At 43.0% G+C, this 14009-nt stretch overlaps 1 protein-coding gene across 2 annotated transcripts in view; it reads left to right on the top strand.

Annotated features, from left to right (window-relative positions):
* ZAP70 (zeta chain of T cell receptor associated protein kinase 70) overlaps nucleotides 1-14009 on the top strand; it is a 258830-nt gene that overhangs the window by 91838 nt on the left and 152983 nt on the right. The window lies entirely within an intron of this gene.

The raw sequence follows: 14009 nt of genomic DNA, 5'->3' as shown, positions 1-14009 counted from the left end.
AGTCCATTGGCTGTTAAACACTTCACAGATAACAATCTGCCTTCCAATTTTGGAACGTACAACACATTCTGTACAAGTATCTTTGAATCTTGTCCGAACTTGTTTGAACAGTTTTGCCTACCTTGTCCTATACCTCCTGCGGTTATTTTGCTTCCATCTGCAAGATAAATGGCTTCTTTCTTATATAAATCAAGTTCAGAGAAGAAATTCTTTTCACTTGTCATATGACTCGTTGCTCCTGAATCAATAAACCAACCAAGTGATGATTTCTTGTCTGTTACTTTAAATGTGCCATTCCAATTAGTTTCACATGAATCGGAAATTGTGTTTTTCACTTTCTGTGTATTCTCTTTATGTTGTAATTTTTGGTGTTCTGCTTTCCATATGGTACAGTCTTTCTTTAAATGACCTTTCCTCTTACATCTGAAACATTCTCTTGTCTCTTTATTATAGGGTTTTTTAAATTCTGTAGCTTTAAGAGCGTTTCCACTGTCCTTTTCACTAGAAGAATCATTTGCTTGTTCTTTTCTTCTATGATATTCATCTATTAGTCTTGTTTTCACAAAATCTAATGTGATGTCTTTTTCTGGTCTCGGCTCTAGGGAATTTATCAAGGCTGTATACGAATCTGATAAACTGCACAATAAAATTGCTGCTACATGACTTTCTTTAATGTCTTCAACAATAGAAGACATTAGCTGTGATATTACTTCCATCATTGAGAATATGTGCTTCTGCATATCGTCATTTGCGCTCAATCTCATACTGTAAAGCTTTCTTAATAGAAATAACTTTTGATTTAAACTAGACCTTTCATATAGCTTTTTCAATGCGTCCCACTTTCCTTTTGCTGTTTCTTCATTCCTTATGTGTATTAATTGAGCATCATCCACTAATAAGCTAATGGTGGCTCTAGCTTTTCTATTCTTTCTATCCCATGTCTAATTATCTTCATTAAGTCTATCTGTAGTAATTACTTCCCATAAATCATCTTTAGATAACATCTCTACTTTGAATTTCCATAACTGATTATTTTCACTGTTCAGCTTAGCTACTGTGAGTTTCAGCTCAGTGCTGCACATCATTTTTATATAATGTTACTTGTTTTATGAAGATATTCTTCTTTCTTCTTGAGTTCCTGTATATCCTGTGTGTGGTGATTCTCTGTAATTATCTCCAGTGTGCGGTTCCAGTTCCTGGGTCATAAATTCCTTTGTCCCTCTGTATCTGCATTTTTTTTCAGTCTCCGTTCACTGGGTTTTATCTTCCTCTGTTAACAGAGATTATCTGCTTCTCCGGTGTCTGGATTTATCTCCTGTGTGTCTCTGTCCTGGGTGTCTGGGTTCTGTGTGTCTGGGCTTTTGTGTCCTGGGCCCATAAATTGTACCAGAGTGTATCTTTTGAGAATCCACAGGTATACAGGAGAACTTCACAGAGCAAGTTATCTTGAGTAAACAGCATTTACTTCTTATGGGTAAACATGAGATAAGAATTCAGAAGCACACAGCCTTGCTGCTGGTATAACACAGTCAAAAGCGAAAGCAAAAAACTAAGCAAAAACAACAGAGCTTCCCTCCCCACAATAAAGCAAACATATAACTTCACACTATCGCCATCTGCTGTCAGGCTAGTGTAAAGTCCTCCTTTATTAGAGTTAAGCAAAACAGGTTGGTCAATTTCAAAAATCGCCGACTTTCACCAAAGTCGGGTTTCATGAAACGAAAGCCGACCATAGCGTGAGGTCGGCCATGATGTCGGCGACCCGAGCGCCAAAGTCGCGTTTCAAATGATGCTTCCAGCACCTTTTTTCAGCCAATGATGGAGGATGCACACTGTGGGCAACGTGATGACATAGGTAGAGGCCAGCACCATCTTAGATAAGGGCACTGAAGTGATTGGCTGGCTTTGTGTGGCATCACAGGGGGTATAAAAGGCTGTGACCGCCAATCGCCATCTTACTTCTGCCGATCTTACAATAGGGAGAGGTGCTGCTGCTGATTCTGAACAGGGAGAGTGTTAGGCAGGGAAGAAGAAAAAAAATAACTGCTTCTGCTGATAGCGCTTTTCACTGTACAGTTAGTGTGCAATGAAAGGGGAGGATTTTTGTTGTGTGCAGCAGCGCTGGTGGTGATTAGGCTGCCTTTTAAGGCTACCTGCTAGCTGCATTGCTGTGTGCACACTGCTGTTCAAACTTCTTTTTTCAAAGCACTTCAACTTCTATTATTTTGTCCTGGTGAGTTACTGAGCGTTCATTTTTTCACACATCATCTAGCGGTGTACGCTCCTCACACACTACCATGTATTCCGGCTGGTATCACGGACAAATAGAAGCTATCTGGGTGTGACTCTGGAAGAAAAAGCTGAGGAGTTTTTCCGTTTTTCCAGACCTACACCTTAGAGTTGTGTCCATTTTTCAAACACTTTCGTATATCTGCTGTTTCATCACGGTCAAAAATAGACAGAGACAGCATGTGTCAGTCCATATACAAATACATGGAGCTTGACAATTTTCCATACAGACACCGTCTAGCGGTGTATGCTCCTCACACACTACCGTGTATTCCGGCTGGTATCATGGACAAATAGAAGCTATCTGGGTGTGACTCTGGAAGAAAAAGCAGAGGAGTTTGTCCGCTTTTCCAGACCTACACCTTAGAGTTGTGTCCGTTTTTCAAACACTTTCATATACCTGCTGTTTGATTACAGTCAAAACTAGACAGAGACAGCGTGTGTCAGTCCGTATACAAATACATGGAGCTTGACAATTTTACATACACACACCGTACAGCGGTGTACGCTCCTCACACACTACCGTGTATTCCAGCTGGTATCATGGACAAATAGAAGCTATCTGGGTGTGACTCTGGAAGAAAAAGCAGAGGAGTTTGTCCGTTTTTCCAGACCTACACCTTAGCGTTGTGTCCGTTTTTCAAACAGTTTAGTATATCTGCTGTTTGATTACGGTAAAAACTAGACAGAGACAGCATGTGTCAGTCTGTATACAAATACAAAGAGCTTGACAATTTTACATACACACCGTACAGCGGTGTACACTCCTCACACACTACCGTGTACCGCCTTCTAGCACGGACAAATAGAAGCTACCTGTGTGTGACTCTGGAAAAAAAAAACGAGGAGTTTTGTCCATCTTTCCAGACCTACACCTTAGAGTCGTGTCCGTTTTTCAAACAGTTCCGTATATCTGCTTGTTGGATTACGGTCCAATTCATACTGTGAGAGCGTCTGTGACTAACATAATATATACGATGATTTAATTTGTTTAATACACCTAACACAGCTGGACGCTCCTCATACAGTACCATCTCTCTGCTGGTAGTTTGGTTACATTTTCCCAAACATGAGGAAGTATGGTGGAACAGGCCGCAGACGTGGGCAGGGGGGCGCGGCTGGTACTGATGGTGGTGGTGCATCGTCTGGTTCTGGCAAAAGCACAATAGCAGCTAAGGCAGGAGGTGTTGAGCCAGCGTCATCCTCTGGCCCAAGAAGGCCTGTAAGGTTGCCTTTTCTGGGAGTAGGAAAACCGCTTTTAAAGCCGGAGCATCAGGAACAGGTTTTGCTGTACATTGCCGGAACAGCCACCAGCTCTATTGCCTCCTCTTCTGAACGGTAAAAACCTGCAAGCACGGAGTCGTCAGTGCAGGGTTCTGGTCATAAAAAACCCCTTTCCTTGTGTCCTTCACACCCACCAAAAGTTAAGGATGCGGCAGCCCACACTGCAGATTACTCTATGGAGCTCTTTTCACATACCATGCCTGGGCTATCCAGTCAAATCCTGAATTCCCCAGTCCAAGATGAATCTTACATGGAGTGCACTGATGTACAGCCACTGCTAGATGATTCTGCTGGTACATTGACCCACAGCACTACATTGCCCTTGCAGTCTATTGAGCCAGAATCTGACCCTGATGAAACCCAGGTGCCCCTTCCCGCATACCATACCACCTTACACGGTGACACAGAGGAAGGTAAAGAGGAAGGTGCAGATGACTTTGAAGAGGAGGTGATGGATGACCCACTTCTGGACCTGGATTGGCATCCATTGGGGAGGATGGTGGCACTGGCAATAGTTCAGATAAGGAGAAGGATCCGCAGCAGGCATTGACATCGCAGCGGCGGTTATCTAGCAGGCCCGTAGCTGTCCTAAAACGTGGAACAAAAACTAAAAGAGTTGCAGGACAGCTTGACCTGGCGGTCAACTTAGCACAGCGTGCAAGGCCAGAAAATGTTTACCATAGTAGGAAGAGTGCAGTGTGGCACTTATTTGTCCAAAATCCTACTGATGAGGCAAAGGTTACCTGTAAGAAGTGTGAAAGGACCTTTAGCCGAGGTAAACAACTCAGAAATTTGAATACCAGTTGCATGCTTTGACATTTATTCAACATGCACTTGCAAGCGTGGACGAACTACAAAACATCAGGTAGCACATGTGCACCTGCTCCGACTGAAGATAGCCAACAACGCTCCATCGCTACCCCTACTGTAAGACCACCGCCACCATTAAGTACACCTCCTCTTCCTCTTCCTCCTCTTCCTCGGACTTGCCCAATTACACCCTTTGCAGCAGCTGAATGTCCAGCCAACACATCTACATATGCCAATTTTTAAACCTTCCTAACTGTGCTGCCCACCCCTCCCCCAATGGCTGGGGTCAAGACCTGGCGTACCTCGGCAAGTGCCATTGCTCTGAACAGGTGGATGGGCCCACTGATGGCCGTCGGCAATGGCACAGGGCCCCTCATAGTACAATACAGTGTCTTAGACGGTGGGAGGGCCCACTCGCCGTCAGACACACCAGAGTACTATGAGGGGCCCTGTGCCAGTACCGTCAACCACGATTGTGCCCCCCCTGCTTGGTAATGGTCACAGCACTTGCAAGTTGCAGTACTTACCTCTCCCTCCTCCACCGCTGTGTAGTCTGGGCAGTTAAATCCTTCACAGGGACGGCCACTCGAAATTTGGTTTATTGATCAATGATGGTTAAGATGTAGCTATGGCCTGTCCTGCTGGCCTCTACCTTCAGATGATCAATGGCTACCATTTGAAATGGATGTCAACTTACAAGCGGATGCAGTGGTGGTTTATGATCACCTTTCACAGTTGTGATAGTCACAGATGTGTGACATTCCTGCCACTATTTTTCAATGTCTCCTCTCATGCCAATCCAATAGAATCACCTACGGCCTGTGGCTTCTGTCTTTTGCACTCCAAAATGACCAGACACATCATGATAGGCAGTGAGGACCATGGGTACATCTCTCCCTGTGATCACAATTTGATGGAGACGAGTAACGGTGATGTGATCCACACTACTGCGATAAAGCAATCCTTTCTTCACAAAGAACCTTTTTCGCTTTCTCCACAGACACAGTAATTGAGGGTCTGCATCGCCTCTGCAACATATACAGAGAGGTTTCCCCACGATGACTAATTCCAAAATTTCTGCTAACACTCGACTTTGCATCTATTCTTGTATCCATGTAGTTTCCAGTAGAGGAGATTCTTGACTGGCTTACTGAGATTGAAATGTATGCAAAGATTTAGTACCACAACACTGTATACTGATGTACGCTATGAATACCTTTCCCTTTTTCTACTTTTTTAATTCTGGTGTAATACATAGTGAGCCTGTGAGTGTCTGTTTCTGACTCTGGAAGTATAGACAGAAATTTAACCCTAGACTGGACACACCTGGTATGTGCTGATACAGTACCTTGTTTCAAAAATTTGTTTTAAGGTATCATCCGTAGGATAACCAACTGTGGGGGGGACCCTCTTCTTGCCGCAGACAAACACGAGACTGAGACAGAGTTTGTATTGAACAGGTCCGTTTTTAGTGCCCATCCTTCTGTCAACAACAGCAATTCACTACAGCCGTTTCACATTTCTCTGTACACAGGCCCCGGTACCTTCACTTCCTTTGTAACTATAATCGTGGCGTCCTCTGTGGCTCTTCCACTGTGGCTGGCCTAGGCCCAACCACTACAGCGCTGCACCAGTCTGAGCACACGTCTGTATGATAGCCCCAGGCCGTCTTCGTCTGCGGCTACCGTCCTCTGGCCTACCGCCCCCGTGACCACCTCAACTGTCAGTCCTCTCTGGAGCCTTTCCACTGTCTCTGTTTCCTCAGCAGAACTTCCTCTTTACTGTGCTCCCTTCGCTGACTGACTCTTCCAGAACCTTCCCTCAGCCTTTTATACTTCCAGTGCTCTTAATTTCTCCCACCATCACCTAACAGTTTCTCTGACCAATGGCAGTTATTCAGTCCCACGCCTACACTCTCCACTGCCCTCCAATGGGCAAGCTAAAACACTACACCCTTTCTCTTTATCTTAGCGGTTTCACACCTACACTGCGCTACACCTCTGCTTCTCACTACAGGCTGGTTTGTCTGTCAGTCCACCTTCCCTACATCATCCATAGTGAGTGAGCATGTGGGGGTTACGCCTTCTATATATACGGTGAATCGGAGAAACAAATTTTTACACTATACTCGATACAGCTTGTATCTTGTTATACAGTACCTTTGTTCGACATTTAGCATTACGGTCCAATCCTTTCTGTGTAAGCGTCTGAGAGTGACTACGGGACTATTTATATGGAGATTTCAATTGTCCCCTAAAAATATATATACTTTCTATCTTGTTATCCAGGAACTTTTTTTACAACATTTTTTATTATGGTCAAAACCAAAATGAGTGAGCATCTGAGGGTGACTACAGAAATATATACCGATATTTTCAATTTGGCCAACACTGTATACAGCAGAACGCTTCTGATACGGTAACCTTTTTAGCTATTTAGATTCTGGTGTAATCCATAATGAGCCTGTAAATGTCTGTCTGTTACTCCGGCAATATATTTGGAGAGAATAGCCCCTATTCTCTGGAATTCTTTGCCCCAACAAGTCCAACTATCAACCACACTTGGATCCTTCTGACGGAACCTGAAAACCCACCTCTTCAAGAAAGCCTACAGCCTGCAATGATCCCGCTACCTCCTTCTCTCTCACCACTACCAGTGATATCACCTTAACTAACACCGGAACTGCTGCAACCCACCAACCTACTGTCTCCTTCCCCACCATCCTGTAGCATGTAAGCCCGAAAGGGCAGGGTCCTCTCCCCACTCTGTATCAGTCTGTCATTGTTAGTTTGTTTACTGTAAGTGATATCTGTAATTTGTATGTAACCCCTTCTCATGTACAGCACCATGGAATCAATGGTGCTATATAAATAAATAATAATAATAAATAATAAATAAACTTTAAGATTACCCCAACACTGTATACAGCTGTACGCTTGTGTTACATAACCCATTTACAGCTTTTCATATTCTTGTGTAATCCATACTGGGCCTGATAGCGTTTGTGTCTGCCTCCTGAAATGTATACGGAGAATCAGAATGTTTCCACTATACTATATATACCTTTCATCTGGTGAAACTGTACCCTTTTCCAACTTGTTATTTTATTGGGTAATCCATACTGAGCCTGTGAGCATCTGTGTATGCCTCATGAAATATATACGGAGATTTACTATTATCCATAGACTGTATAGAGCTGTATGCTTTGATACAGTACCATATATCTGCTGGTATTTTGGGTCCATTTTCAAGAACATGAGGAAGTATGGTGGAAGAGGATGCGGATGTGGGCATGGAGGGCCACCTGGTACTGATGGTGGTGGTGGTGCATCTGCTGGTAGTGCCAAAAACACAATAGCAGCTAAGGCAGGAGATGTTGAGCCAGCGTCATGGTGTAGCTCTGGAAGGCCTGTGAGGCTCCCTTTTCTGGGAGTAGGTAGACTGCTTTTAAAGCTGGAGTATCAGGAACTGTTTGTGGCTTACATTGCTGAAACAGCCTCCAGCTCTGTCGCCTCCTATTCTGAAGTTGTAAAAAATGCAAGCACTGAGTCGTAACTGCAGGCTTCTGGTCAGGAGCAACCCCTTTCCTTGTGTCCTTCACCCACAACAAAAGTGAAGGATGTGGAAGCACACACCTCAGATTACTCCATGGAGCTCTTTTCACATACCATGCCTGGGTTAATTAAAAATAGGGCCCATCATGTACTGGAGCAATGTAAATGGTGCAGATCATACACTGGAGCAGCATCTAAGGGGCACATTATACACTGAAGCATAACAAATGTGGCCCATTATATATGGAGCATTATTAGAGCCCATAATACACTGGAGCATCATCCATGAGACCCATCATGTACTGGAGCAATGTAAATGGGGCAGATCAGACACTGGAGCAGCATCTAAGGGGCACATTATACACTGGAGCATTACAAATGGGGCCCATTATACACTCACTGGCCACTTTATTAGGTACACCATGCTAGTAAGGGGTTGGACCCCCTTTTGCCTTCAGAACTGCCTCAATTCTTCGTGGCAGAGATTCAACAAGGTGCTGGAAGCATTCCTCAGAGATTTTGGACCATATTGACATGATGGCATCACACAGTTGGCGCAGATTTGTCGGCTGCACATCCCTGATGCGAATCTCCCGTTCCACCTCATCCCAAAGATGCTCTATTGGATTGAGATCTGGTGACTGAGGAGGCCATTTGAGTACAGTGAACTCATTGTCATGTTCAAGAAACCAATCTGAGATGATTCGAGCTTTATGACATGGCGCATTATCCTGCTGAAAGTAGCCATCAGATGTTGGGTACATTGTGGTCATAAAGGGATGGACATGGTCAGCAACAATACTCAGGTAGGCTGTGGCGTTGCAACGATGCTCAATTGGTACCAAGGGGCCCAAAGAGTGCCAAGAAAAAATTCCCCACACCATGACACCACCACCACCAGCCTGAACCGTTGATACAAGGCAGGATGGATCCATGCTTTCATGTTGTTTACGCCAAATTCTGACCCTACCATCCGAATGTCGCAGCAGAAATCGAGACTCATCAGACCAGGCAACGTTTTTCCAATCTTCTACTGTCCAATTTCGATGAGCTTGTGCAAATTGTAGCCTCAGTTTCCTGTTCTTAGCTGAGAGGAGTGGTACCCAGTGTGGTCTTCTGCTGCTGTAGCCCATCTGCCTCAAAGTTCGACGCACTGTGCGTTCAGAGATGCTCTTCTGCCTACCTTGGTTGTAACGGGTGGCAATTTGAGTCACTGTTGCCTTTCTATCAGCTCAAACCAGTCTGCCCATTCTCCTCTGACCTCTGGCATCAACAAGGCATTTCCGGCCACAGAACTGCCGCTCACTGGTTTTTTTTTCTTTTTCGGACCATTCTCTGTAAACCCTAGAGATGGTTGTGCGTGAAAATCCCAGTAGATCAGCAGTTTCTGAAATTCTCAGACCAGCCCTTCTGGCACCAACAATCATGCCACGTTCAAAGGCACTCAAATCACCTTTCTTCCCCATACTGATGCTCTGTTTGAAATGCAGGAGATTGTCTTGACCATGTCTACATGCCTAAATGCACTGAGTTGCCGTCATGTGATTGGCTGATTAGAAATTAAGTCTTAACACACAGTTGGACAGGTGTACCTAATAAAGTGGCCAGTGCGTGTATATGGAGCATTATTGGAGCTCATCAGATTCTGTATGGAACATTATATGTGACTAATTATTTGGTATGGAGAAATATATTGGGCTCATTATTCTGTATGGCGCACAATGTGGTGGCCATAACACTGTATGGAGTAATATACTGTCCTGTTTTTGAGCTATTGTACAATTTAAAATAGATCAGTCAAGTCATGTAAGCAGTGAAGTATGTGTCATTGTACTATACCTATATTTCTGTGGCGTATCGGAGGATCATGAGATGTGGTATGTGTTAAAGGAGCGCACTGACACTCTTTGGCCCAGGGCACATGAAAACCTGGAGCCAGCCCAACCCCCCCACAACTTTAGCCAAATAGCCCCCAGTTTTCAATGCGTAACTATTATTAGGAAGTAAATTAAGGTTGACAAGTTTCAGTTATAAGAATTGATGTTTTTGGCATTGAAATGGGCACTGTAGGTGTGTTTACTGTCCTCCACTCCCTGCCGACTTTGCTTCCCCATTGACTTGCACTGGGTTTCGTGTTTCAGTCGGCCTCTGACTTTTCCCTATAGTCGGCTGATTTCGTTCGACCCGACTTTTGCGAAAGTCGGGTTTCATGAAACCCGACTCAACCCGAAAAAAGGCAAAGTCGCTCATCTCTATCCTTTATAAAAATAATAAGTCCATTTCTGTTGCATATGCCAGCAAAGATAGGGTCTAAGTAAGTCTGTTGCTGCTAATTTACTTGTTAATTTAGTGAAAGAAGAAAAGGGGCCTTCGGGGTTTACTGCCGAACCCCCACAAAATGGGATTCTGGCGTATGCTCTGACAGGGCCATAGATGATAATGGTTCCGACAAAGTGAAAAAGCGCTCTGACGTACATGATTTTCGGTCGTATACACCTAATGGAGGCGAACACCCAGACACAGTCTATTACATCTGTCTACCTCCAATAGCCGTACACACTCAAAGATGCTCTGTTGGTGCCATTATACTCTATGGCCCCGTAGGCGCATACGTCCGAATACCGTTTTGCGTTTGCGGGGGGTTTGGCTTTAGACTCTGACTGGACCACGGATACCTGAATGCTGTGTGAAAGCACCTTAAGTGTGTCTAAAATTCATTGGAATTCTAGACTCAAACTTAGATTCATTTGAGTCAAGAATCAATCATTGGAATGCGGAGGACGCTGTTCTGTTATACCCATGTACTTCCGGACATGCGCACGAGTACCTGGACATTCTGTTGCATCATGGGGAGTGCGGTGGAAAGCACTTTGCATTCAGTAACGTACGTACTTCCGGACATGCACACCAATACTTGGATATTGTGCATCACTGGCAAAGCTGTGGATCGCCCCATGTATTTGGCAATATTGCATACATGCCCAGGGGGGAACTACATGAGCAATATAGATTCCATACGGACACCTTTATTTATTACACCACCTGAGATCTGGTTCCGGTCTAATGACACACATGCCGACTGGGAACACCTGTGAGTACCCTGTACAATATATAAATGGCTGGGATTGCCTTGTACACGCTTAGCATCACACCAGAGGAGGGATTGTCCCTAGACCATGGTTAATACCTGGTCACTGAGCCCCATTTGAACATGGACAACTACAACCTAAGTGCTCTTTGCTTCTTCTCATTATACTCCTGATGAACCTTGGAAAAAGGGAAAACACATCGAGTTACAGCTGAGAGCTGTAGCTAGCTGTGGCCCAGCTTGGAGTTCAATCTCTTGCTATAATGGTGAAAGGTGTTTGTGGCACAGTATTCATATATTACCTTTAAGGATGAATCTCTGCTCTCTAATTCTATTTGCAGTTGAGAGTTTTAGCAAGCTGCAGTCTAGCTTTGAGTCCAAGAATTTGGTGTAATTATAATAGGTGGTTGTGCTATATTGCTTAGGATGCTATCCACAAGGGTGGATCTGTGTTTTCTACCTTATATCTGATTGAAAGAGCCGATTGATGGCACCTGAGCGGTTTGATTAAGTATCATATATGATCAACTGACCATATGATGGAATGTTTTTAGGAGCATATGACTAAAAGGAATTATGCAATGTCTAATTCTATATTTTACCAACTATAAGAGGATTTGCCCAACTGTATTAGTTATCTGCTAATTGATTCTGTTTATCTACCAATTATAATCATAATTTTGGCATGGACATTACACACTTGTCTATCGCTTCCTTTTTTCTATAGCCACCGTACATTCTATTAAGTTACCCAATAGTAGTAATCGCTTTACTGTACTTAGCCATCTCTCCTGCACATAGCTGAAGTGCTCCTAATCTTGCCTAGCACTAAGCACTTTAATTTCATCTGTCTAAGAGAAAGGGACAGTGGAATTTCCCAAACTAACGGGGACACCAGTTTTTAGGTTCCAAGATGCCAGCTCCCGCAGTCGGTCATCCAACCAGAGTGTAACAATAAGTTAGTGATATCTAGGGATAGTTCTCTTGCACTAGTTCTTTTCCTAATCAAACTAAGGCATACAGTAGTAATACATGTTTTTGATTACATCTAATTCTTGACATCAAGACATATTTTATTATCTATTCTTTCTGTCCCACCTACTGATCATCTTACCACTCCCCAGTCACCAATAGGGCCTTATAGGGCCAGCAGGGAGAGCCATCAACGAGCAGGGGCGCCATTGCACAGGTTTTTAGGGTGCCAACCTTCACTGGTAGGTAGAGAGACTCAGTTAATTACAGGGTCAGGCACCTCCCTGTGGGGTTATTTCCTTTATTTGACTTGTTGATGGTGTTATGTTCACGTTTGTTTAATTTTTAATTAATTGAAATAAAAGATATTTTAATTATAAACATAATTAAATTCATTTACGGTTAGCACACAGGAACAAAGTCCTTAATTTTTGGAGACGTCCTGTGGTCTGGTGAAACTAAAATTGAACTTTTTTGACATAATGGCCATCGTTTGGGTATAATGACCATTGTTACATTTGAGGGAAAAAGGGACAAGCTTGGAAGACTAAGAACACCGGGGTGGCAGCATCGTGTTGTGGGGTTGTTTTGCTGCGGGAGAGACAGGTTCACTTCACAAAATAGATGGCATCATGAGAAAAGAAGATTATGTGGCAATGCTGAAGCAACATCTCAACACATAAGCCAGGAAGTTAAAGCTCGGGCGGAAATGGGTCTTCCAAAAGGACAGTGACCCGAAGCATATTGTTAAAATGGTAACAAAGTGGCTTAAGGATAACAAAGTCAATGTTTTGGAGTGGCCATCACAAAGTGCTGATCTCAATCCTATTGAAAATGTATGGGCAAAGCTGAAAAGGCAGGTGCGGGCAAAGCTGAAAAGGCAGGTGCAAGCAAAGCGACCTACAGACCTGGATCAGTTACACCAGTTTTGTCAGGAGGAATGGGCCCAAATTCCTACGAACTATTATGAGAAGATTGTGGAAGGATATTCCAAACATTTGACCCAAGTCATTCAGTTTAAGGGAAATGGTTCCAAATACTAATGAAATATATGTACATTTTTGACTTTGCAGTAAGTAATAAAAATGCCTTAAAACATTCTCTTTCTCATTATTCTGGCATTTGGCAAATATTAATAATTATGGCATTCCTAATTGACCTAAAACGGGAAAGGTTTATTCTGATTTCACGTCAGATATTGAGAAAAACATGTACGTGTCTTTTTATTTCGTGTATGTAAACTTCAGGTTTCAAATGGAACTGTAACAATAAAGCTTTATCAGAGCTTAGTTATCTAAAAATCAAAGCAGTGTTATTTAAAACATAACATACCAGAAAAAGAGAAAAACAGCAGCGGAAAAAACTAAATAAAGATATGAAAACACACTGAAAGAAGAAATGAAAAAAACGCAAGTAACCTAATTTATCTAAAAGGTACAGAAATGTTACAAGACTCGTTAAAGGGTTGATTGTGACTTGTAGGACCGCTACTACCAACTGGTGGCGCTATAGAGTAAAAGTCCTCTTTCTCTCTGAAGAGGCAATTTGCATACAGAAATCTTGCAGAAATTCTGCAACATCAAAACTCATCAAATACTCATTGTGGGGACTTAGCCTATGGGTGGCTACAGACAAGTGTATGAAAAATCATCCAGGTTTCATTCAGAAAATTCAAATTTTTTTCAATTTCACATCCAATTTTCAAATTTGTGTCCTTTTTTTTGTCCGTGTAACATCTGCATACGATCCGTTTTCATACAATTAAATAAAAAAATGTACTGTACATGATCAAATATAGTTTTCTACCTTTATAATAGAAATGTATCTGTAAGAATAAGATGATACTTAGATGTTCTGTGTGTTGGATCCATTTTTTTTTTACGTATTCATAGACTTGAATGTGCTAGTCTCATCCAAGACTCAAAAGAAAGTAGTGCATGCTGTGATTTTCTTTCTCACGAACAGTCAGACCAATAGGTTTATTATTCGTTTAAAAACATGGTGCAGTGTGC

Source organism: Dendrobates tinctorius, unplaced genomic scaffold (genome assembly GCF_039654945.1).
Source record: "Dendrobates tinctorius isolate UK_male_01 unplaced genomic scaffold, ASM3965494v1 ptg000011l, whole genome shotgun sequence".
Lineage (NCBI taxonomy): Eukaryota > Metazoa > Chordata > Amphibia > Anura > Dendrobatidae > Dendrobates > Dendrobates tinctorius.
The sequence above is the reverse complement of the archived record's forward strand: the minus strand, read 5'-3'. Positions and strand labels throughout refer to the sequence as shown.